Here is a 24991-nt window from a genome sequence, read left to right as displayed (position 1 = left end):
GAATGTTAGTGAAATTGATAGCGATACCTTCATATATTTCTGTAGTGTTATCTGAACTGTTTTCTTCCTCAGTCCTCCTATTTCTGCTCCCCAATTCCCTCTCCCAATCCCCTTCCACTATTCTTCAGGTTATCTCTACATATTAATATTATTATTATTATTATTATTTTTTTTTTTGTGTGTGTGTGTGTGTGTGTGTGTGTGGTACTGGGGATTGAATCTGGGGACATTCTACCTCTGAGCTACATCTCTAGCCCTTTTTAATTTTTATTTTAAAACAGAGTCTCAGAAGGTTGATGAGTCTCACTACTTGCTAAGGCTGACCTTGAACCTTATTTTAAATATGATTTTACTGGTGCATTATAGTCTCACATCACAACATAAATTATGTTGATAATGACATATATTCACATAGCACCTGGTGCCACCTCATCTCCCCATTTGGCCCTGAACCTTTGATCTTCCTGTCTCAGCCTTACAAGTATTGGGATTCCTGGGATTACCAAGTACTGGTGTGTGCCACCATGACTGGCTCCACATTATTTAAAGTCCCTATGTTTTCTATTTCTCTCTAGCTTCCACATGAGTGAAACACATGGTCCTTGACTTTCTAAGACTGGCTGATCTCAATTAGCATAATATTCTGTAGTTCCATCCATTTTCCTGAAACTGACATAATTTTATTCTTTATGGCTGAGTAGAATTCTATTGCGCATATATACCACATTTTCTTTATCCATTTATCTGTTGATGGATACCTGGGTTGGTTCTATAATTTGGCAATTGTGAATCATGCTGCTATGAAGGTGTATATACATGTATTGCTATAATATTATGACTTTAATTCTTTTGGAAGAATACTGAGTGGATAGCTAAATCATATGGTAGTTCCATTCCTAGACTCTTGAGAAACACCATAATGATCTCCATAGTGGCTGTACTAATTTGCAGTCCCCTGAACAGTGTCTAAGAGTTCCTGTCTGCCCACATTCTTACCAGAATTTGTTGGTGTTTATATTATTGATGATCGCCATTTTAACTCAAATGAGATAGAATTCTGTAGTTTTTGTTTGTTTGTTTGTTTGTTTGTTTTTGGTGGTACTGGGGTTCCTGGAAGCCCTTCTACCTCCGGGCTACACTCCCAGACCTATTTTTAATATATTTTTATTTGGAAACAGGGTCTCCTAAGCCAGCACGCCTGGCTTCGAACCTGCATGATCCTCCTGTCTCCGCCTCCCAAGCGCAGGGATTACAAGCGTGCGCCACCACACCCGGCTGGAATTATGTAGTTTTGATTTGCATTTTCCTAATTGATAGAATATTCTTTTCATATATTTATTGGTTGATTGTATTTTTTCTTTTGAGAATGATCAGTTTTGTTCAATTTCTCATTTTTGATTGAATTATTTTTAAAATTTCTTTTTATATTTTATATATTCATCCTCTATCAGAGCAGTAGCTTGCAAGCATTTTTTCCCATTCTGTGGGCTTTCTTTTTAGACTCTTGATTATTTCCTGATTCTTACCAAATGCTTTTGTTGATTTTTGTTAAACTTATATATCCATATCTAATGTTGCAATTCAACCATGCTCTAACAATTTTTTGCTACTTAAGAGAGCTATAAACATGACACCTTTAATCTGTAGTATTAAGAATTTCCATTTTCTTCATCACTTTTCTCTCTCTCTCTCTCTTTTTTTTTTCAAAATTGGGATTGAGTCCAGGGGCGTTCTACTACTGAGTTACACTTCCAGTTCTTTTTATTTTTTACATAAAAAGAGTTTCATTAAATTGTCCACACTGGCCTCAAACTTGCTAGCCCCTGCCTTAGATCCTGTGTTTCTGGGTTTACAAGTGTGTGCCCCTGTGCCTGCTCTCTAGCACTTTCTTAAATCTATACAAAGCAACAAAGCAACAAATTAAGCCCTGAATAGCCCTTTCTAGTTATGTACCTAACAGTGCTGAAGAGATGCATTCATAAGGGTACATCATTATATAATATTTCTATCATTTGGACACAAGTGTGTGTGTGTGTGTGTGTGTGTGTTTTCCTGGGGGTTGAACCGAAGGGTGTTCTACCTCCAAGTCACACCACAGTCCTTTCTCATTTTTTTTTTGTTTTTGAAATAGGGTCTTGCTAGTTTGCTGAGAGTTTCGCTGAGTTGCTGAGGCTGGCTTTGAACCTGTAATCCTCTTGTCTCAGCCTCCTGAGTACTGAGATTGCAGGTATTCACCACCACACTTGGCTAATATAATCTTAAGAGCAGAGATGACAGCCAAATATAGTAAGGAGGCAATGAATTCCAAATAATTATTATATTTGCTTAAACTTAAATTTATGTAGTCTAATTTTTAATAATGATGTTTAATAAGAGGTCATGAAATTTTTGAAAATTTAAAAATTGGCTTATAAGACTAGGAGGAGCCAAATAGAGCACATTACAGAACCTACCAAATAAAAAGATGCCCAATACCACATGAACCCCCATGATGTGGCATTCAAGTCCTAGATCAGTGTCCAAAAGAAATATTCATATATATATTCAGCAAAGACATATACAAGAATGTCCACAACAGCAATATTATTAACAGCCCTAAAGCCAGGCATAGTGTTGTACACCTGTAATCTCAGTACATGGGAAGCTGAAACAGGAGGATTGTAGATTCAAGACCAGTCTCAGCATCTAAGGGAGAGGCTTAGCAACTCAGCCAAATTGTTTCCAAATTTAAAAAATAAAATAGAGCTGGGAGTTTAGCTTGGAGGTAGAATGCCCTTAGATTCAATCCCTAGTACCACACACACATATTATTATTATTATTATTATTATTATTATTATTATTAAACAATTATTATTATTAATTATAGCCTTGAAATGGAAGCAACCCAAAAGTTCATTGATAATAGAGGGAATAAATAAATTATGATATATTCAATAATAAGAACAAACTATTGTTACATGTATAAGTACAGATGAATCTTGCAAATAAAATGTTGAATGAAAGAAGTCAGACTCAGTGTTTTACAGCTGTGTGTATGCATTATATAAAGTTCAAAGTAGGCAAAAGTAATCCAGTATAAAAGCCAGGATAGTTATGAATATGTCACAATGAATCCTGCTATTACATATAATTATTATGTTCCAATAAAAATTTTTTCAAAAAAAAAGTCAGGATAGCGTTACCTTTTGGGGTTGGGGCCCGGGGCACTGAGGTTCTGGTCATGTTCTTTTCTTGCCTGAGTGCTATGCAGTGTCTTCACTTTGTGAATATTTATCTAATTTTACAACTTAAGGTCTGTTCACTTTTCTTTAAGTGTTGCATTTTAGCATGGAGTTTACTTTAAAACTTTTAAAAAGCTCAGTTCCTACATTTAGAAAAAATAAAATTGATCCAAATGACAATTCCAAAGTAAAAGTAGGTTGACTAATTTAATTACATTTGAAGCCGTTGTGGAGTAGAAACCAGTAGGACAAGTAATAAAATCCCATTCTCTCTCCATGGGACCCTGTGCTGGGAATTTTATTCCTTTTGTAACTCAATACTTTCTACACAAAAACAACATTAGTGGTAGGCTACACAAGCCATAAAATGGTTGCAAGAAAAACCTTGCCAAATATGTTTTAATCTTAAAAATACCTAAACTTTTCATGAAGCTAAATTATGTCAAAAAGTAATGTATCCAATAAAATTTAACATTGTCTCCATATGACTTTTTTTCTTTATTTTGGTGGTACTGGGGTTCCTGGAAGCCCTTCGACCTCCGGGCTACACTCCCAGACCTATTTTTACATTTTTTTATTTGGAAACAGGGTCTCCTAAGCCAGCTCCCGCGGCTGGCTTCGAACCTGCGCGATCCTCCTGTCTCTGCCTCCCAAGCGCGGGGATTACAAGAGTGCACCACCACGCCCGGCTCCATATGACTTTAAAAATAAGAATGACATAGCCTTTTAAAATTTTTTCTTTCTTTTTTTTTTTTTTTGTGGTACTGGGGTTCCTGGAAGCCCTTCTACCTCTGGGTTACACTCCCAGACCTATTTTTTAAATATTTTTTTTTACTTGGAAACAGGGTCTCTTAAGCCAGCACGGCTGGCTTCGAACCTGTGCGATCCTCCTGTCTCTGCCTCCCGAGCATGGGGATTACAAGCGTACGCCACCACGCCCGGCTAAAAATTTCAAAGACATAATAACCTTGTTTGCTTTTTCTCTTTGGCCTAGAGCCATAGAAAGGAGATAGCTGCAAGCTAATGAAATGAAGAGAAAAAGAGTGTATGTTAGTAAAAGATATGGATAAGAGGTTAAATGAATGGGGGAAATGGAGCAAGGGATCCATCAGCCATAAACGCAAGGAAAGGCAAAGAGCAGCTTTATGCTGAGTAGGAGTTAATTTAACATTATTATGTGGTTCAAGTAAAAATATTTTCTGGAGATTATTAATTATCGTATACCTATACCTAGATCTTCAAATTGATGTCAAATTAGTTTTGAAGGGTTTCTTTTCCTACACCTAGCATAATTGTATGCTTCTTTTGCCCTAGACTTTTCTTTCTATGTGAGTTACTTAGAAAAATTTCGTTAAGAATATGTGGACATGAAGCCGGGCGTTGTGGCGCACTCTTATAATCCCAGCAGGGGGGTGTAGCTTGGAGGTCAAGTGCCCCTGGGTTCCATCCATCTGGGTTCCATCCCCAGACCCACACACACCAAAAAAAAAAAAAAAATATGTGGACATTTCTAAATAAGTAGCCTATTAGATTAATGTGAGAGAAACAGAGGCTTCCTTGAAGGTTCCTATAAGCCTTACACTTTGATCAAGGATGGGAACCAAGATGGATCTACCCATCTCTTTTGAAAGGAGTCACTAATCAGTAATCAGAGTCATAGACTTTCCCTTTCTCTTTCTTTCTTTCTTTCTTTCTTTCTTTCTTTCTTTCTTTCTTTCTTTCTTTCTTTCTTTCTTTCTTTCTTTCTTTCTTGTGGTACTGGGGTTCCTGGAAACCCTTCTACCTCCGGGCTACACTCCCAGACCTATTTTTATATTTTTATTTGGAAACAGGGTCTCTTAAGCCAGTGAGGCTGGCTTCGAACCTGCGTGATCCTCCTGTCTCCGTCTCCCAAGAGCGGGGATTACAAGCATGCACCATCATGCCCTGCGCAAAGTCATAGAATTTCTATAGACATGTGACTGCATGTACATCACTCCTAAATTCTAAGCTGTGGAGCTAGAACAAGAATATGTTACCCATTTGGCCCTGGAGATCATGGTAATGCATCTATGACACAGACCACCTTATTTTTCTGGAATCATCCAGAGAGAGAGAGAGAGAGAGAGAGAGAGAGAGAGAGAGAGAGAGAGAGAGAGAGAACGGTCTAGGGTTGCACAGTGTGCAATGAAAGGCAGGAGATTTACACATAGAAGCTTGTCTTGGGAAGCAGCAAGGAAGATACCCACAGTCTGGATCATAAGGAAAGGATTTCTATAATGATTAGATTTTATTCAAGCCAGTTTACCTGATTTATCTCAGGATAATATCAGGGATGTCAGACACATTTTGATCATAGAGCTCCTTTATAATAGTTTTGTTCTATTTGTAGTATGTTGGGGAACGACGTGGGAAAAAACAGATGATGGTTGCTCAGGGCAATCATGATAGTTACACTCAAGATGAATGCAGTCGGGTCAACCTGAATATACTTATGAGGGCAAGGAATACATAGAGAAATCATGAGTTCAAAGGAGGAAAAAAAAAGGACTGCAAAAATTTCTTCTAGTCATTGACTACCTAATTGACATAATAAGACAATATCGTTTTACATCATTTTGTATGTGGTATTTATTTTTTGCCTTCTAACCCTAAGTACTGAGCTATGAAAAGATTTATATCTAGCTATCTTTCATCATTTTGGGGCATTGTTTTATTTGGTGAAATTTTCATTTGCTTTGGACATATCCTTCCCTTCAACTAGTTTTGAATGATAGGACGCCAACTTGCAATAACTCAGTGAAATATCATCCCTTAATTCATAATATTTGACTTTTTTCATAATATTTGACCCTGCACAATAATGCTAGAAGTTATATGTTCCTTCCCAAAATTAATCTATCTACTCTTTCATCTTGAAACTTGTCCTGGACTCAAACTTGGCTTATTGCCTACTAGCTTTGTGATCTCTGGAAGTCCCATTGGTTTTGAGTTTGTTTTTTTTTATCAATTAAGTGGGATTGAATCTAGTTCATTGGATTTATAGTGGTACTAAAGATAATGTTTGTAATATTTATCCTGACAGTTAAGATAATATTTGTAACTCTAACAGCTAAGATAGTGTTTGCAAACTTGTCAAGAACAGTGCTTGATATACCATATATGTTTAATCAATGGTAATTGAGTCTAAATCCGACAGTCTTTTGAAATTTAGTATGTGTGAAAATTCTTTGTTGTCTATAATCTTCACTGCCATTAATGAATTTTATTTTAAAAACCTCTGAATTTCAGCAATTAATTTAATTTTAAAGAAGGGATTTGTATTCTGAATAAACGTAAACATTTTTGCAGCTAAAAGGATTTAATTTTATGTGAAATTAAGGCTGTGACATGCCTTCACAAGCAATTCACAAATATCAAATTCTGGGCTGCCACTTACCATCTTGGAAGTTTTCTAAGAAAATTAATGAGTCTACCCAAGAACTGGCTTGCTTTCCCTAAGCTTTTGAGCACTAACTCTGGTGGATCAAAAGTTGCTGGAGAAGAGCCTTCCCTGGCAGTGTCTCCCATGGACCCAGGAACTGTGGGCCTGCACAGCACCAAAGGAAACTCATGCCACATGGCTTCAGATTTTAGTTGGTTTTTCAAGGCATAGACAGCCTCTGTTCAGGAGCTAATTCTGAATCTTGAAGAACTATTGGATGAGTGCAGCCATGGTCATCTAGGATTTTCTATTTTACATTCATAAAAATGAATTAGACACATTACCTCTGTCAGCTATTAGACTTCTTAACTCTCCTGACTGTGTTACTTTGGGCAGTGAATGTACAAATTACTAAGCTTGCTTATGGATTCTAAACTTGGAAGGGGAAAAGAAAAGGAGGAGGAGGTGATTTGAAAATTAGCGAGAGAGGCCGGGCGTGGTGGCGCACGCTTGTAATCCCCGTGCTTGGGAGGTGGAGACAGGAGGATAGCGCAGGTTTGAAGCCAGCCTTGCTGGCTTAAGAGACCCTGTTTCCAAATAAAAATATAAAATAGGTCTGGGAGTGTAGCTTGGAGGTAGAAGGGCTTCCAGGAACCCCAGTACCACCCAAAAGGAAAAAAAAAAAAAAGAAAATTCGCAAGAGGGCTGGAGTGTAGCTCAGTGGTAGAGCGTTTGCCCAGTATGCCTAAGGCCCTGGGTTTGATCCCCAGAACTGAAAAGAAAGAAAAGAAAAGAAAATTGCCAGTCTCTTATCGAGAAAGAGACTGGCAATAGGAAGTGGTGGCTGGACTCTCTTTCCATCTGTAGTTCCTGCCCAATCTTCTTTATCCACTCACATGATGTAAGCTCAGTTAATTAGAGGTACCTAACCTGAACCTCTGAGCTAATGATGCAAAGAAGCAGGGAGACTGTGTAGGTGGCCCCTCAGCTGAGCGCCCCGTGGAGAAGGGGCCGTCTGTGAGCAGAGCTAGCTGGTGCTTCTGGCTCAGTCTGTAATGTGCGTCCAGCAAGAGCGACATCTGTGTGTCCTTGACTGGGCGAGTTGGCCCTGCCCTGTGATTTTGTGTAATGTTTCAGGCTGGTTCCTGAGTCTGGTTCTCCATTCCCTCCTGTTATGGTCCGTTACACTTTTCACTTGTTCATCTTAGAGATGGGTGATCTCCGATTGAGAAACTCACAGACAGGTGGGGAGAAGGCCACTTGCCACTCTGACTTTATTCAGAATATAGTAACTATATATGCAAATTAGAGATCTCACAGTGTCAAAACAACAGAGAAGTCTTCATACACAAACATAAAAGGACCTGCATCAAAGAAAGATTGAAGAAGAAGAACTAGGTAAGGTAAGTCTTCACAAAGTAATCTGTAAGGGCACCTGCTGTTTTCCAGCGAGGCAAAACTGCACTCCAAGACACTGGGCAAGCCTCCAGACTTTACCGGAACCCATCTTCAGGATTTCCCCAGCTATGCTCAAGGTCATAGCTGTTCTCAGAGTTTAGCAATTAGCCTGTCAGAAAACACATTATGTGTCTGGCTCTCTTCACCTCCGGATCCCATTCTGTCCACCCTGACCCCCTCTGCCATACATGTTAGTGAGATTGGTATGATAACATCATATATGAACATAGCATTATTTGAACTATTTTCTTCATCATTTCTCCCTTTTCTTCTTTGAAAACTCATGCCAATCAATACACGTTTTCTTTTTTTTTCTTTTTCTCTTTTTTATTTTTTTAATTTCTTATTCTTTTTTGAATAGTCATATTTATTTTATTTTATTTTATTTTATTGGTGCACTGTATTCATACATCATAGTGGGATACATACTTTTGTAGACATACATGCACACATCGCCCAGTCAGCCCCCACCCAATCCCCAACCCATTCCCTCCCCATCCCTCCTTCCCATGCTTGGCTTAGTGGTTGACATCTAGTAATATAGCAATTTATCCAAAATTAAAAATGATAATCTCGCATAACAGTTTCATTTGTCTGATACCAAGCTTTTGATGACTTAAAGATAACATTTCAATATTTCTTTTTGCTTTCTTTCTTGCCAGAGGATATTTTTTTTCTGTTTTTTTTAGGTGAAACTATCATATATTTATATATTTATTTTTCAGAAAAAAATCTATCCTAATATGGAATATGGACTCTAGATAACCAAAACGATCTTGAAAAAGAACAAAGCTAGAAGATATATATTTTCTGATTTCAAACCATATAAGGCTACAATAATTAAAACAGTGTAGTACTGTTCTAAAGGCAGATATATAAACCATTGGAGTTAAATACAAGCCTAGAGCTAAATTCTTCCCTATATTGTCAAGTTATTTTTGACAAGGTTTCCACAAACATTTGGTGGTGGAAATAATAATCTTTTAACTAAATATTGTTGAAAAATAATAATTACATGGAAAAGAATAAAATTGGATCCTTACCTAACACCATATACAAATATTAACTCAAAATAGATAAAAGGCCTAAATATAAATCTTAAGACTATAAACTTTTAGAAGAAAATCTGGGTCATAAAATCTCACAACATTGAAATTGGCAGTGATTTCTTGGATATGATTTCCATGGCACAGGAAACAGAAGAATATACAAACTCCCTAAAAAATAAAAAAATATTGTATATCCAAAGACAATGTAAACAGAGTTAAAAGTTACTAATGGAATTGGATAAAATATTTCCAAATGCTATATCTGAAGGTATATTAATATTCCAACTAGAAATCCTAAAAATTAACAACAATAAAGGCAAACAATACAATTTAGAGATAGGTAAAAGACTAACATAAATAATGAATCTCCACAGATAACCAATCTTAGTTGTCTGTTGGATGGAAAGTCTTGTTTCTCTGTTGAAAGCCAGCTAGTCCAGTGGGGCCCGAGTTTGCTCGCGGTCGAGGGTCTCAGTAAAGGTGGGGAAAGATAGAGTGACGTACTACAGATTCTTATCTGTAGCGGTTCTTTCCTAGGAAAATAATCCTATGATCGGCGCTTTTGGAAAAGAACCTGACATGGATCAATGCTTCTTGTGCAATTGAACACTTTATTTTGGACACAAGATTTTTTATATATTCCCCTCTCCCAGTGAATTTCTAGTAAAAAGGAAGTGCAAAACACCCAAGGTACAAAAGAGAGATACACATGCAAATTACCAACCCTGAACAAGACAAAAGTAAGACCTGGGATATCCCAGGTCTTTGTGATTAAGATCAGTCCCATTATCTCAGGTGGGTCCTGTGCTCCGGAGCCCAGCCCCCCTCGGCCTTGCAGCTGCAGAGGCTTCCATTTGGCCAAAAGTCACATCCAAAATCATTTGAAGAGTCCAGTTTGTTTTTTAAGAGTTTTCTTTAACCCTTTCGGAGCTCTCGTTCCTAGGGCTTAGTCCAATGTCCTCCTTTATCTAAAATGGGGGACGAAGTCCGAGATTCCAGCTTTCGATGAATGTCTGTTGGATTTTGTCTGCAATACTATCCTCTGTCTGAAAACTTAAACAAACTCATGACACAGTTTAGCAGGTAAATACCAAAAAATAACATGAGGTCTTTAGATTTAGTTGTCAGATATATTTCTCTAGCAGCTGAGCATTTTTCCTCTTTTAATAATCCATATTCCTATCACTAACCCTCTGCAACTTTCTTTTCTTTTCTGATTACCCTAATTCTCTCTTTCCCATTCGGGCCAATCTCAGGATAAGCTCTTCTTCATACAAAATACTTTCTTATTCTCACCATATTTTCTTTCTTTCTTTCATCTTTACACCTCTGTTTTATCTGTCCTTTGTTTTGACATAGCTATTTTTAACCAGGTGGTGTTGCTGTAACTCCAGGCCTTGAAGGTCAAAGGTGGACTGGAATGCTGCTAATTACCATTTGAACAAGGCTCATCTAATTACCATTTGAGCAAGGCTGAAAGTTTACATTAATTCAATTTCTCTCACAGTCCTAATCTTTTTTCCACCGGAGCAATTTCATGTGGAAAGTTAAAAGAATCATTACTAAAAGAATAATAGTTATGAAAGAATATCTAAGAGTGGAGGAGTTTTTTGGCCAGCAACCACACCTTCTCTCGGGGCTTATTTCTCACGTTTGAGACTCGCCTATGAACTGCTCGAATGCAGATGCCGAGAGGGCGTGGCTGCAGCTGGTATCTGCATTTCTCTGGTTCTGGTGTGTGTTACCTATTTCTTCTTTGTAGTTAATCTCTTTGAGTATTTTCTCTAGCGCTGGTTTTGAAGACATAAATTCCTTCAGTTTCTGTTTGTCATGGAAGCTTCTTATTTCTCCATCTAATTTGATAGAAAGTTTTGCTGGATAGGAAATTTTTGGCTGGAAGTTGTTTTCTTTCAGAGTTTGGAATATGTTACTCCAAGCCCTTCTGGCTCTCATGACTTGGTTTGGGGAGTCTGGAGTGATTCTAATTGGTTTGCCTCTGAATGTCACTTGGCCCTTTGTTTTTGTTGCCTTTAAGATTCTCTGCTTGGCTTCCACATTGGTCATTTTGACAATTATGTGGCGTGGGGATCCTCTTCTCCGATCCTGTCTAAAGGGATTTCTATAAGTTTCCTGGATCTGTGTATCAACCTCTTGCTCTATGTTTGGAAAATTTTCTGCTATTACTTCCTTGAAGAGATTGTTGATCCCTTTGGTTTCACTTTCTTTTCCCTCCTCTATTCCAATTATTCTTAAGTTAGCTCTCTTAAAATGGGCCCATATTTCTTCAATGTCAGATTCCTGCTCTCTGATTTTTTTTTCTATATTAGAAACTATGCGTTCATTTTTGGATTGCTCATCTTCTAAGAGCGAGATTCTATTCTCCATGTGGTCTAATCGGTTGTTTGTACTTTGAATTGAGGCCTTTACTTCATTAATTGCATCCTTTATCTCTTTTTGGCTCTCTCTGAATTCTTTTCGAAACACCTCTATTATTTCTAAAGTTATTTTCCTGATTTGATCTTCTAGAAATCTCTGAATTTCTGTTTTATCGGGTTCTGATGTTGTGGGATTGTGGGCATTCATTGCTCCATTGTTATTCCTCTTTCCCATGATTTCGGAGGTTTGTGCCTTCTCTGGGTTCTTCCCTTGGGTCACTATGACTTCACTTAAGCTGCTCTGTATCTCGAGTCTGTAGTATCTCAGACCCCACTACGGGAGTCGACAGAGGCTGCTTTAAACTCTGGGGGGTGCCAGGTTGCACGTTCTCCTATGGCGTGATATCTCTGCCACCGCCACTCCCTCACTGGGTCAAGTCCCAGGGAGTACAGTACTGGGATTTCTCCTCTGTGGCCCGCAATTTGACTCACTGTTCTTGAGTACGCAGATGTAGCTGTACTGGACTCGGTGAATTCACTGCTGCCTCCGCCGCTGGTGACAATATGGCGCCGCTGCCACGCCCTCGGCCATGAGGCTGGCGTATTTTTTCTTCTCTGGTTTTGCGTTCCACTTTGAGTCCCTGCAGCGTGTGCTGAGCTCAGCCACTGGGAGCTTTAAATGCTCTCTGCACCGAAAGATCCCGCCTGGCTGTTCCGCAGAGGCTCACCTTGGCTTGCTGTAGCCGTCCGGAGAGTTCGCTGCTGCTGCCGGCAGTATGGTGCTGCTGCCGCGTCCTCGGGCGCGTGTATCTCCTCTGTGGCTCTGAGCTCTGTTCTCAGTCAGCTTTCTCTCTGGAGCCTGGTGGTTTTTTTGTTTTTCTGGTGATGGTGTTTTCTGGCTATGAAAGGTGCTGATTTTGTGGTAATGGAGATTGGTTGTTAGCGGGGCTCTCTTCAATACACGTTTTCTTTAGCAAGACATTGGAGAAACACAAAGAAGCATGTCAGTCAACTGCCCTTAAAGGAAACACTCATTCATTAAAAATTTTTACCAGCCGGGCGTGGTGGCGCACACTTGTAATCCCCGCACTTGGGGGGCGGAGACAGGAGGATCCCACTGGTTTGAAGCCAGCCTTGTTGGTTTAAGAGACCCTGTTTCCAATAAAAATATAAAAATAGGTCTGGGAGTGTAGCCCGGAGGTAGATGGGCTTCCAGGAACCCCAGTACCACACAAAAAAACCCCAAAAAACAACCATACCCTATATATTCAGAGGATGTATGAGGGATGGTCCCTATCCTCTGAAATGTAGGTAAAATCATGCATAATTCACCTGTGTGGGCTCATGCTATGAAGATGTATTTTTTTTTTTAAGTGGGATTCACTTTATTAACTAGAGTCCACAGATATAAACAGTATGCAATCAGAAAGTTGCAAACACTGATTACATAGGTAAAGATATGTTCCCAAAGGTACATATAAAAGTACATTAATTAAAAGCGTGCATATACAATTATGAGAAAACTTGTTTAAAAATGAAAAATGTAAGCCAGGCATGATGACACATGCCAGTAATCCCAATATTTGGAAGGCTGAGACAATAGGATCACAAGTTCAAAGCCAGTCTCAGCAATTTAGTGTAGTTCTCAGCAACTTAGTGAGATCCTGTTTCCAAATAAAAAATAAAATGGGCTGGGGATGTAGCTCAGAGGTAGAATGCCCCTGGGCTCAATCCCCAGCACAACACACACACACACACACACACACACACACACACACACACACACATATAGAGGAATAGAAAATAAAATAAAAAATGTAAAATTATACCTTTTAAAAATGAAAAGATAACGGCCAAGAGTAGGTGGAACACGCTTGCAATCCCAGCATTCGGGAGGCAGAGACTGGAGGGTCCTGGTTAGCAACAGCCTCAGCTACTTAGCAAGGCCCTTCACAACTCAGTGAGACCCTGTTTCAAAAAAAAGATGCCGGGTGTGGTGGCGCACACTTGTAATCCCGGGGCTTGGGAGGTGAAGACAGGATGATCGCGCAGGTTCAAAGCCAGCTGGCTTAAGAGACCCTGTTTCCAAATAAAAAAAATAGGTGTCTGGGAGTGTAGCCAGGAGGTAGAAGGGTTTCCAGGAACCCCAGTACCACCAAAAAATAATAATAAGATAAATAATAAAAAAAGAATATAAAATACATAAGTGTGTATCTTGGAGGTAGAATGCCCCTGGGTTCCATCTCCAGTATCCCTAAAAAAATGAAAAGATTATATGCTTCAAATATAAAGTGATATACCAGAAATAAAGGACTGTACTGGTGAAAAAAAAAAAAAGTAATTGAAAAGAACTGTAGCCGGGCGTGGTGGCGCACGCTTGTAATCCTCATGCTTGGGAGGCAGAGACAGGAGGATTGCACAGGTTCGAAGCCAGCCTCGCTGGCTTAAGAGACCCTGTTTCCAAATAAAAATATAAAATAGGTCTGGGAGTGTACCCCGGAGAAGGGTTTCCAGGAACCCCAGTACCACCAACAAAACAAAACAAAACAAAAAAAAACCCTGTAAAATGTGAATTTAGGAGAAAAACAGTTTAAAGTCAATTACCTTAATATTTTTCTTATTATCTAAACAATAACAATGGCATTAAAGAAAAACTAAACCTACATTCTAACTGACAATCTGATACTAAGGAAGCTCTGCACAACTGTAATGGACCCACCATCTTCAAGCTCCAGAAATTAAAAATCTACGAGACTGAGATTAAAAAATGAAATGTTCCAAATAAAAAAAATAACAGATACAATTGGCTTAGTGAGTGGAATCAAAAGCTGTTGATATTTCTTGGAAGCTTAGTATTATTAAAATGTATTTTTCTGACTTTCTATTTTATTTTTAGTGGTACAAGTCATCTCTCAAATAGCTTACAAAGTTATTGTCTACAAAGCACTTCTTTTACTATTCAGATACATAAATATTATCTAAATACATATATATATATACTATTCAGATGATATATTATATATACTATATATAGTATGATAACTAATATATATATACTATATAATAATATACATACTCATTCTGAAGAACCACTGGATGGATGCTGCCATGGCCATGTAGGATTTCCTATTTTACATTCATAAATATTAATTAGACACATTACCTCTGCCTAAAAATAGTCTAATAAAATTTACCTAGAACAGCCAGCTATTAGACTTCTTAACTCTTCTGACTCTGTTACTATTCAGACTGATTTATATGTACTATATATAGTATGACAAAGAACATATATACTATATATAGTCTATATAATGTATCATGACATTTAATAGATAACTAATCATTTTTCCACTAGAAAAAACCAGTACAATCTTTTTTGTTCTATGAATCCTTCAGTACTGCATTTAAAAAATATTAACAGGGCTGAGATGTAACTCAGTGGTAGAGCACTTATCTAGCATGAGGGAGACCCTGGTTTTTATCCCTGAAAACACACACACACACTCCATATTATAAAAAACAAAAAAGCATTGCCTTATTTGACTATTCAATATATTTTAAAGGGGTTCTTTTTTTTTTTTTTTTGGTCTCTTTTTGGAACCAGGGATCGAACCGAGAGCGCCACACCTGCAAAACATGTGCTTTGCACTGAGCTACATCCTGGCCCCTCGATACATTTTAAATCTCGTACGAAAGAGAAAGCCTATGAACAGAATGCAGAATTTTTTGACGTTTAAAGGTTGAAAGATTCCAGAAAGCAAAATCCTTGTGACTTATCAGCCTGAGAAGAGGCAAGACTTAAACCTGTGCCCGAATATATTTCAAGGTATCTTACCTTTGCTAAGTTTCAACTTCTCTAAATTTCAGGCTTTTTACCTGTCAAATGGGAATTAGTTCCCACTCGGATGATTGTTGTGAAAATTTAAATTGAATGTATACGAGGTCTAGCATGTAGTAGGGAATTCAATGAACAATTTATTCCTTATCTTTTTTTCACACTAGGAGCTTAATATCCAGTTGGGAAGATAGCTGTAAACTCATGAATAGGTAAAGGAAAATCCAAGAGTTAAGCCACAAGAGTTGGAGAAGATGCTCTCTGAAGTTCCTTCCAGCTCTAAGCATCGATTATTCCATGACAGCTGTATGAGAAGTATCATGGGTCAGTGCATGATGAATTGGCAATTGGGAGTGTAGACAGTAAGTGCTCTGGGGTCGAGGAGTCGAGGCTTTGGGCTGCGGTGGTTTAGAAAGACCATTAAAAAAAATTTCTGAGCTGTTTGAGCTGCAACAAAAGACTGATTCAATTAGGAGAGTGACTGGCAAGAGTCTGATTATAATACAAATTCAGACCAACCTGAGGAGAATAAGAAACATGAGCTGCTGGGGAGAAAGGAAAGGGCGGTATCAGCAATTTCGTTTCTGAAACACACCAAGAATATTAAGCAGCTCTGATGCTTTTCATCCTCACAACAGTCTTGTAATGCAGGCAACGGATGTTGGCCCTGCTAAGAATCTCCTGCGGGTGTCAGAGTCTATTAGACATGTGTTTGGCAACAAATAATAGAAAACCTGGCCAACAGTGGCTTAAGCAAATAAAGGTTTTTTTTTTTTTCTTAAATAGAAAGACTCTAAATGTGGACAGCCCAGGATTGGTTCCTCTGCATAATGATCCCGTTAGGATGTAGCTCTTTCTTAGCTGTCTGCCCTTGCCCTTATTGCCTTCTGGCTTTTTTTTTTTTTGGCTCTGCACCTCTGGGTATCACATTTGTATTCCAGACTGAGAAGAGACAGAAGCATGGAAGAGCAGAGCGAGGACAAAACGATGTATCCTCTGAACCTGAGCTTTTTATGGAGAGAGCTAAAACTTTCCTGGAAGGTTGCCCAATACAGTTTCTCTTGACATTTTCTGCTGGCCAAAGTTATGTCTTTCTAGCTGCCCTGGTGGGAGAAGATGGGTGTGAATGGGATTAATCAGTGATTCAAAAGTGGAAACAGAAATGTTAAAGCCTTGTGAAAATAATTGGTATGGATAATAAAACCATGGGATTGCTTTCTTTAACCAGAAATTTTTATTCTTAAAAGAAGTTTAAGTTTTGAGATAATTGTAGGTTCAAATACAGTTGTGGAAATAATACAAAGAGATCCCCTCTACGTTTTGCCCAGTTTCCCCAGTGTTAACATCTTGTGAAACTATAACAAAATATCATTAGATGTTGACATTGATACAGCTAAACTATTAAACATTTCCATCACAATAAGGATTCCTCAAGTTACTCCCCATTCTTGCACCCTCTCCTCCTTCTTAACTTCTGGGAACCACTAATCCATCCTCCTTTCTGTCATCTTGTCATTTCAAGAATATTATATAAATGCATTCATATATTATATAATCTTTTGGATTTTGGGGGTTTTTTGGTATAATTTTCTGAAGGTTAATTCATTTAGGCTCCCACTTATACCAATAATTTGTTTATTTTTATTGTGGAACAGTATTCTATGGTAGGGATGTACTACAGTTTGTTGAAACATTTACTTGTTGAACATTACATGGGTTGTTTCCTATTTTGACTATTACGAACAAAACTGCTTATAACATACATGCATGTACAGGTTTTTACAGGCATAAACCACCACCTGGCTTCAGGTTTTTCTATGTAAATTTTCATTTCACTGGGATGGATGCCTAGGAACATAATTACTAGATCATATGGTAGTTACATGTTTAAAGAAAATGCCAAATTGTTTTCTAGGGTGGCTATACTCATTGCTACCCCCAACCATGAAAGAGTGAGCTTCTTCTCTGCATCATTGCCAGCATTGGGTGGGGTCACTATGTTTTATTTTAGCCATTCTGATAAATGGGTGCGATATTTCAATGTGACTTTATGTATCTCTAATGATCAATTAGCCATCTTCACACATGGTTGTTTGACATCTGTATACATTCTTCAGTGGAATGTCCCTTCGTGTCTTTGTTCATTTTCTACTTGTATTGTTTGACTTACTGTTAAATTTTGAGAGTTCTTAATATATTCAGATGCTAGTTCTTTGCTAGAGAAGGTTTGCACATATTTTCTTCCACTCTGTAGCTTTTCTTTTTATTCTCTTATCAGGAAATTAACAAGCCCCAAAGTCTTAATTTTTTTTATGAAATCCAGCCTATCAATTTTTCTTTTGTATATCATGTTTTTGGAGTTTAGTATAAAAATGCTTTGCCTAATCCTAAATGGTAAAGATCTTCTCCAATGTTTTATTTGAAAATTTTTATAGTTTTACATTTGCCATTATTCCGGGAACCATTTTGAGTTAATTTTTATATAATGCATGAGATGTTTTTTATTTTGCTGATGAATATCCACTTGCTTCAACACCATTTATTGAAAAGACCACATTTCCTCCATTGAATTGCTTTTGCACTCTGTAAAAAATCAAATGAACATGTTTGTGAAGAGTCTATTCTGGGTTTTCTATTCTCTTCTACTGATCTGTGTGTCTATTTTTCTAGCAATACTACTCAGTCTTGATTACTTTAGCCCCATTAGTCTTAAGATCAGGTTGACTGGTTTGCCTACATCTCTTCTTTTGTTTTTCCAAAATTATTTTAGCTATTATATTTTCTTTTATTATTGTTTATAATAGCATTTGTAGTTTTTGTCTGATTTTTATATTAGGATAGTAGTAGTTTTAGTGTGTAAACTGAGAAGCGCTCCTTTCTCTTCTATTTCCTGAAAGAGATAATTTAGAATTAAGATTAATTCTTTAAACATTTGTTATAGCTCTCTACTTAAATCATCTGGACTTAGAGATATTGGGGAGAGGGTACAAAGGAGACGGACAGATTTTAGAATTATAAATTCAATTTTGTTGGCTACTCAAACTATCTATTTTATATTAAGTGAATTGTGGAACTCTGTGGTTTTTGAAGAATTGTTCTATTTAGTATAATAGAATAATTGTTAAATGTATATGTATAGGTATGTTTATAGAATTCTGTTATCAGCATGAAACGCTTTGCCAATTGTCTAAATCTCCTTGTCGAGATAGTCAGAAACATTATAAATGTTATCAATTTTTGTATTCTTCATGAAGTCTCTCTCAGAGCCACCTGACTGCTCCAGCTGAACTGGGATCCCTTCAGTGCAGCCCATAGCTGTCACCTTGATATCTTACTTATCTTCTCTCCTATTTTCTGGAAACTGTTTCTATCTTCTCTTTTCTTGGTTTATATCCTCCAGTAGCTTCCTCAAAAGGATGTAACTTTGTGTGGTTGAAAATGTCATTATTGAGTTGTATAGCTTAGAGGTAGAGTACTTGTTTAGTCAGCATGCATAAGGCCTTAGGTTTCATTCCCAGTTCTGTATGTGAATTGTTTGTTCTCTCTAGAAACTTCTAGGATCATCATTTTGTCACCAATTTCTAAAATGACCACTTATAGTTACTTATTTATATCCATTTTGTTGACACTATGATGAATCATTTCAGTTTGTAAATTCATATTCTTCTATTCTGCAAAATATTTCTTGTATTATTTCTTCAGTAGTAATAACTTTCTTTGAACAAAGTTTTTCTGCCTTTCACTTAAAAATGTACATTATTTGTAATATAGGAGGAAATTTTCAGAATGTTTCTTCATAACAATTACTAAATAGTAATTTTATGTTATTAAGTTATCCTTAATATTTATAATAAACATCTTAAGAGTATGCGAAAGTTACCCAATTTTGGTGACTTTGACCTAGATTAACATGAAATCTCTTGCTATTTCAAAGGAGAGATTATTTTACATTTCTAGCCTTCAGAGAATTGTTGGTATTATTTTCACATAATTGCAAGCAACCTTGTCAGCTCTTGAATGGAATCAGTGATGATAGGTGTGAATGCTCTTTATTTGGCTGAGAGATTCACTGGGAAATCAGAGTTAAATGGAGAACTATCCCAAAATAAACCAGCTAGCCACCAGACATTTTGGAAAGTCAGCTTGGGACCCTCAGCAGGAATGAAAAGCTTATTCCTCTCCAGACAGGTGTACCGTGGGCAGAAATTTCTGCTCCATCCATTGCTGAGAATGCTTTGGCTGAAAAGAGAAACGTCAAGGATTACCTCCTTTTCCTGGGGCAGTCAGGTCTAACGGCTCATCAATGACTAAAGGTCAACGTTCCTGAGGAATGCTCTCAATGGTCAAATTGGATTCAGAGCTCCCCCTGAGCTGGCTGAGGCCCTCATCACACTGCAGGCCAACAGAGCTCTCCTCTCTGTCCAGTTACCCTCTGTTCCTTCTCCCCTGGTACTGATTCTGAGAGTACACACTAATAGACCTTTCCTGCTACCTACAGTGTTCTAATCATATCCCCAAATGTGCTATCACATTTGATAGAGTGAAAAGTATCACACTATGCATGTGGAAGCTCTGTATAAAATCTCATTAATTAGCTTATGTTTCCAAGGAAGTTATATTAAAATCTAAAACAAAAGAGATTAAAATATGTATTTATATTTACTAATATAATTGGTTGAAAAAGATCATGTAGATCTTGCTCTAAAAGATGTAATATATATATTTGTAATAATACAAATATACATGTTTTATACAGTCATTTTTCACTTTTTAATTTTGAATTAGGGTCTTGCTAAGTTTCTGAGGCTGACCTTAAACCTGTGATCCTCCTGTCTCAGCCTCTCAAGTAAAATCCATGTTGTTTTTATTTTAGAAATTGAATTTTTTTAGAGGTTGGATAATGATTATGAATTTTTTTGTGTGTGATCCTGGGGAGGGAACCCAGGGGCATTTGACCTCTGAGCTACAACCCCTGCCCTATTTCTTATTCTTTATTTTTTTAAATTTGTTTTTATTGGTGCATTGTAATCATATATCACATTGGAATACAAGACTTGAGAGGATATACAAGCACACATCATCCAATTACCCCTCATCCAGTCCCCATCCCTTTCCCTCCCCCTCCCTCAATCCCATGCTTATTTGGTGATTAACTTTGACACATTTGTTTATGTACCTCCTGTGTTTTAAAGAGGCTCCATCCTCCCCTATCCCATACCCTCTGATTGGTCACTCTAATTGCTTCGCTATAGGGCCCTTTCTATAACTCGACCACTTCCTGTTGCCCCTTTCCTCCTAGTTATTGCTGATTAGGGGAAGCATCTGGTTTTTATTTTCTGCGATATTTCTCTGTGCATGCCACGCTGTAAGTACCAATCCCACTCTTGATGGCCCCAGTAGTGGCCTGGCTACCCGGTGGACTGATCCAGACCTCGCTGGCTCAGGCAGCGGCCTTGCCTCATGGGAGGCCCTGATTCTGGCCTCGCTGGCCCCCACACTGGCCTAACTGCTTGGCTGGTTCCGATCATGGCCTCGGTGGCCTCAGTAGCGGCCTTGCCTCAAGGCAGGCTCCGATGCCAGCCGCTGGCCCTGTCACCGACCTACTCCTCAGCAGGCTCTGATCCTGGCCTCGGAGGCCCCAACACTGGCCTTGCCTCATGGCAGGCTCTGATCCCGGCCTCACTGGCCTCAGCACCGGCCTAACCCCTCGGCAGGTTCCGATCCCGGCCTTGGAGGCCCCAGCACCAGCCTTGCCTCACTGCAGGCTCCAATCCTAGCCTCGCTGGCCCCAGCACTGGCCTAACCCCTCGGCAGGCTCAGATCCTGGCCTCGGAGACGCCAACACTGGCCTTGCCTCAAGGCAGGTTTCCAATCCCAGCTTTGCTGTCTCCGTTGCTGGCCTCACCCCTCGGCAGGCTCCAATCTGAGCACCCTCTTCGCCCAGCCATTTGTCCCACATTCTCAAGGGTGCGTGGTGGTAGCATTCTGCCTCTGGGGTTATTACTTCAAAAGTTCCAGGTGTTATGCATCAGATCTCTGCCTCCCCTGAGTACTGGCCACTGCCATTGCCACTGCCTCCACCATTTCAAATCTTTCCCAAGCTCTTTTTCCACTCTGAATATTGTCCAGTGTTCCTAAGCATGCATGACGGTAGCATTCGACATTTGGTGTAATTTCTCCAAAAAATAAGGTTGGTAGGATCCGATTTCTGCCTCTCCTGAATACAAGTCTCCACCGCCATCGCGGAGACAGCTTCCAACACCGCCTTCCTCCTAGGTCTCCGCTAAAGTCTCTCTCCTTACAGGTGATGTCCAAGATTCTTAAGAATGTAGAGAAGCAGTCCTCCTTCGTGGGGAATTTTTCCAAAAGTTCCAGTTCATTTGGATACGTTTTGTCTGCATCTCCAGTATCCTGGCATCCGCCACAGCCTTCTTGACCCCTCTCCGATATTTTTCTTTTTTCCTTTTCTTTTCCCTTTATTTTTTTTTTTAAAGAGAAGACAGTATGTGTGGTGTGAGGAGGTTGTGCGATCAGGCACTCAGTGGCACTATGACCCTGGCCTGGTTTCCTCGGGGGTCCAGCATGCTCCGCACGACTCCGCCCGGGGCCCAGGTCGCTCTGGGCCCTGGCTCTTCCAGGGTTCCGGCGTGCCCCGCCTGACCCCCGCCCGGGACCCAGGGCCTTGAGACCGGGCCCGGTTTCTCTGGGGGTCTGGTGTGCTCTGCGCGATCCCTTCTGGGGCCCAGAGTCCTGCGACCCGGGCCCCGGCTCTTCCGGGCTCCGGCATGCCCTGCCTGACCCCTACCCGGGGCCCAGGGCCTTGCAACCGGGCCCCGGTTTCTTCAGGGGTCTACTTATTCTTTATTCTTAAATAGGATCTCACTGAGTTGCAAAGGGCCTCACTAAGTAGCTGAGGCTGTCCCCAAACTGTGATCCTCCTATCTCAGCCTGCCTAATGCTGGGATTACAAGCGTGCCCCACCATGCCTGGCTTGCTTGTTTATCCAGACTTAGTCTGTTTTCTATTGCTGTCATAGAGAACCCAAGACTGGGTAACTTATATAAAATATAGGTTTATTGTGGCTTATAGTCTGGGGCTAGAAGAGTAGTCACATCTGGTAAGGGCCTCATACTGTTTTATAACATGGTGAGAATGCAGAAGGGCATGTGGATATGTGTAGAAGAGACAATACACAAGGGGTGGCCTCATTTTAGAACATTTTGCTCTTGTAGTGATTCATTCAGTCTCAGAATAGTGAGAACTCATTTCCTCAAGAATTAACTAACTCTGTGAAAGCATCATTAATACCCTTGTGACCCACACCTCTCAAAGTTTCCTACGTATCTTAACACTATGACACTGAGGGCCACATTTCAACACCAGCTTTGGAGGAGGGAAACTACTTACAAACAATAGCATACCCTCTCGGGGAGATATACTACAATTTCCATGGTATGTGTTTGTGCCTACTTCAGTGAGCAACAGACACAACTTGTTTAATCACAGCTGTATTTCCAGTGCTGTTTGGTTGAAGTCATAGACAGTATGAATTAAAAATAAAATGGGACGAAAAACCATGTTTTCAGTGAGTTTGAGATGGGTAAGTTGCCAATGTGTATCAAGGGTCTGCTTTGTTCCAGGCCATACTTAGCACAAGTCCCAAATTGTTTTCCAGGGATTTGACATTGCAGGACATGCAGAGTAGGAAATTTGTGACCCAACTCAAAACACATGTATATAGGTGTATGCCTCCAATGAAAAGTGTTACAACAGAACCACATATAAAGGCATCTAACTCCACTGGTCCATAGGAGGGAGTCAGAAGAGGGATGTGTGGTAAGAAGGATAATGGCTCACCAAAGGTGTTCAGATGCTACTTCCTGAAATCTATGGATAGCTTATTTTACATGGTAAAAAGGATTTTGCAAATTTTAATGTGAATTAAAGATCTTGAGATAGGGAGGATTATTTCGGATTGTTCAGTTGGAAGGTAGGTAGGTCAGAGAATGGGATTCAACAGCAAATTGATGTGGGATCACAAGCCAGGGAATGTGGGCAGATTCTAGAACTGGAAAAGGTTAAGGAAGTGGATTCTCTCAAAGAGCCTCTGAAAGGAATGTGGCCTCACCAATCTATTTTAGACTTGTGCCCAACAGCACTGTGAGAGGTTAAATGTTTGTTTTTTAAACCAACTAAATTTGTGGCAATTTGTTAAAGCCACATAGAAAACTAGTACACAGGAAACCAGTACAGGTTTAAAAAGCTGAGGGTCTCAGGCATAGGAAAGGTAGGCTAATTCCTGGGAAGACCTGACAACTGGTGTGTATGGCTGTGTACTTGAGTGTGGCAGGGTATGTGGGCAGCAGATCCTGAGGGTTTTCTTTCCATGCAAAGAAATTGGAAATAATTCTGACGGTGATCAGAGAACATTGAAAGGTTAAAAGCAGGAGAGTATGACAAAACTGGAATTAAATTTTAGAAGGATGGATTGGAGTATCCTACTTTGTCCTGGACAAGAAAAGATAAGAGGTCTTCTTTTCTCATCATCTGTAAACTGTCCTTGCTCATTACTTGAAATTTGGGCTGAGAAGACTTAGGAAAAGAAATGGTTGTGTTTGTCAAATATTTGAAGAACTGTCATGAAAAGAACAGGCATGGTCTCCGCTGTTCTAAGAGGAAGCAATGAAGTCATAAGAAAATCTTAAGCACACTATTAGGAAGTACATTCTAGTAATAATTACTCTAAAACTAACAGACCACGGAGATAATTATGCCTTACATCATTCAGCTTTTCAACAAATAATCATTTGAGCAGTGATAGTGTATAAAACTTAACAAAGGCTCTGCTCTCTTAGTGTAATGTACTGTTTACAATGAACCTTTCTATAAAATAATCATTTAACAGCGAAGCTAGCTCCTACTTGAGACATCTGACCAGACATTTATAAACAGGGTTAGCTTGGAGGGAACTCAGGGGGATGGAAACCATCACGCACCTCGGGAGCCTCCCTCGCCCCGCCCTCTCTCCCACAGGCTCCTCCCCTTTCCCGCCCACACCCGCCTTCCTCAGCCCACGGGATTCCAAGTCATCTCGCGAGATCTTCCCTGAAGCCGGGCCGGTAGTGGTGGTTACTGACGGAAAGGTGGAATTGGACTTGTTGCAAGTTTTCCATCTATTTAGGTCAGTCCCGGAGGTTTAATTAGGTTTCAGGGGCCGAGACCGGGCTGCAGGAGTGAACAGAGTGCAAGAGGAGGGGGCGAGGTGGGCTCTAAGTTCGGGCGCCCCAGGTCACGTGCGTGCGTGCGTGCGGCGCATGCGCAGACCGCCGCCGGCCGCCGCGCGTCGGGGTCCGGGCCGGGAGTGCGGGGCAGGTGAGGCGCGCGGAGGGTGGTCCGCGCAGCTGGGCTCGGTCCTGCAGGGGAGGCTGCGGTCGGCCCCAGAGGGCGGTGGCCCAGGGTCTTGCCGATGAGGACCGGAATCGGTCTTGATTCCAAGAAAGTTACCACGTGGAGTTGGTGTCCCACCTTACAGCTTCCTGTGAGACCGTAGACTTACTCCCAGAGGCAGGAGGGAGGCTTTCAGGTGGAGGGGACTAGGCGAATGATTTGCCTCTATCATTTTTATTTTTATGTTTTAAATTAAGGTATC

At 39.7% G+C, this 24991-nt stretch overlaps 1 protein-coding gene across 1 annotated transcript in view; it reads right to left on the bottom strand.

Moving 5' to 3' along the window:
- B3GALNT1 (beta-1,3-N-acetylgalactosaminyltransferase 1 (Globoside blood group)) overlaps positions 1-24991 on the bottom strand; it is a gene marked incomplete at its 3' end in the record, with an annotated part of 569595 nt that overhangs the window by 130965 nt on the left and 413639 nt on the right. The gene's annotated exons all lie outside the window — the stretch shown is intronic.

Source organism: Muscardinus avellanarius (assembly GCF_963383645.1).
Source record: "Muscardinus avellanarius genome assembly, chromosome: 5".
Taxonomy (NCBI): Eukaryota; Metazoa; Chordata; class Mammalia; order Rodentia; family Gliridae; genus Muscardinus; species Muscardinus avellanarius.
Note: the sequence above shows the minus strand (reverse complement) of the source record. Positions and strands in the feature narration are given on the sequence as shown.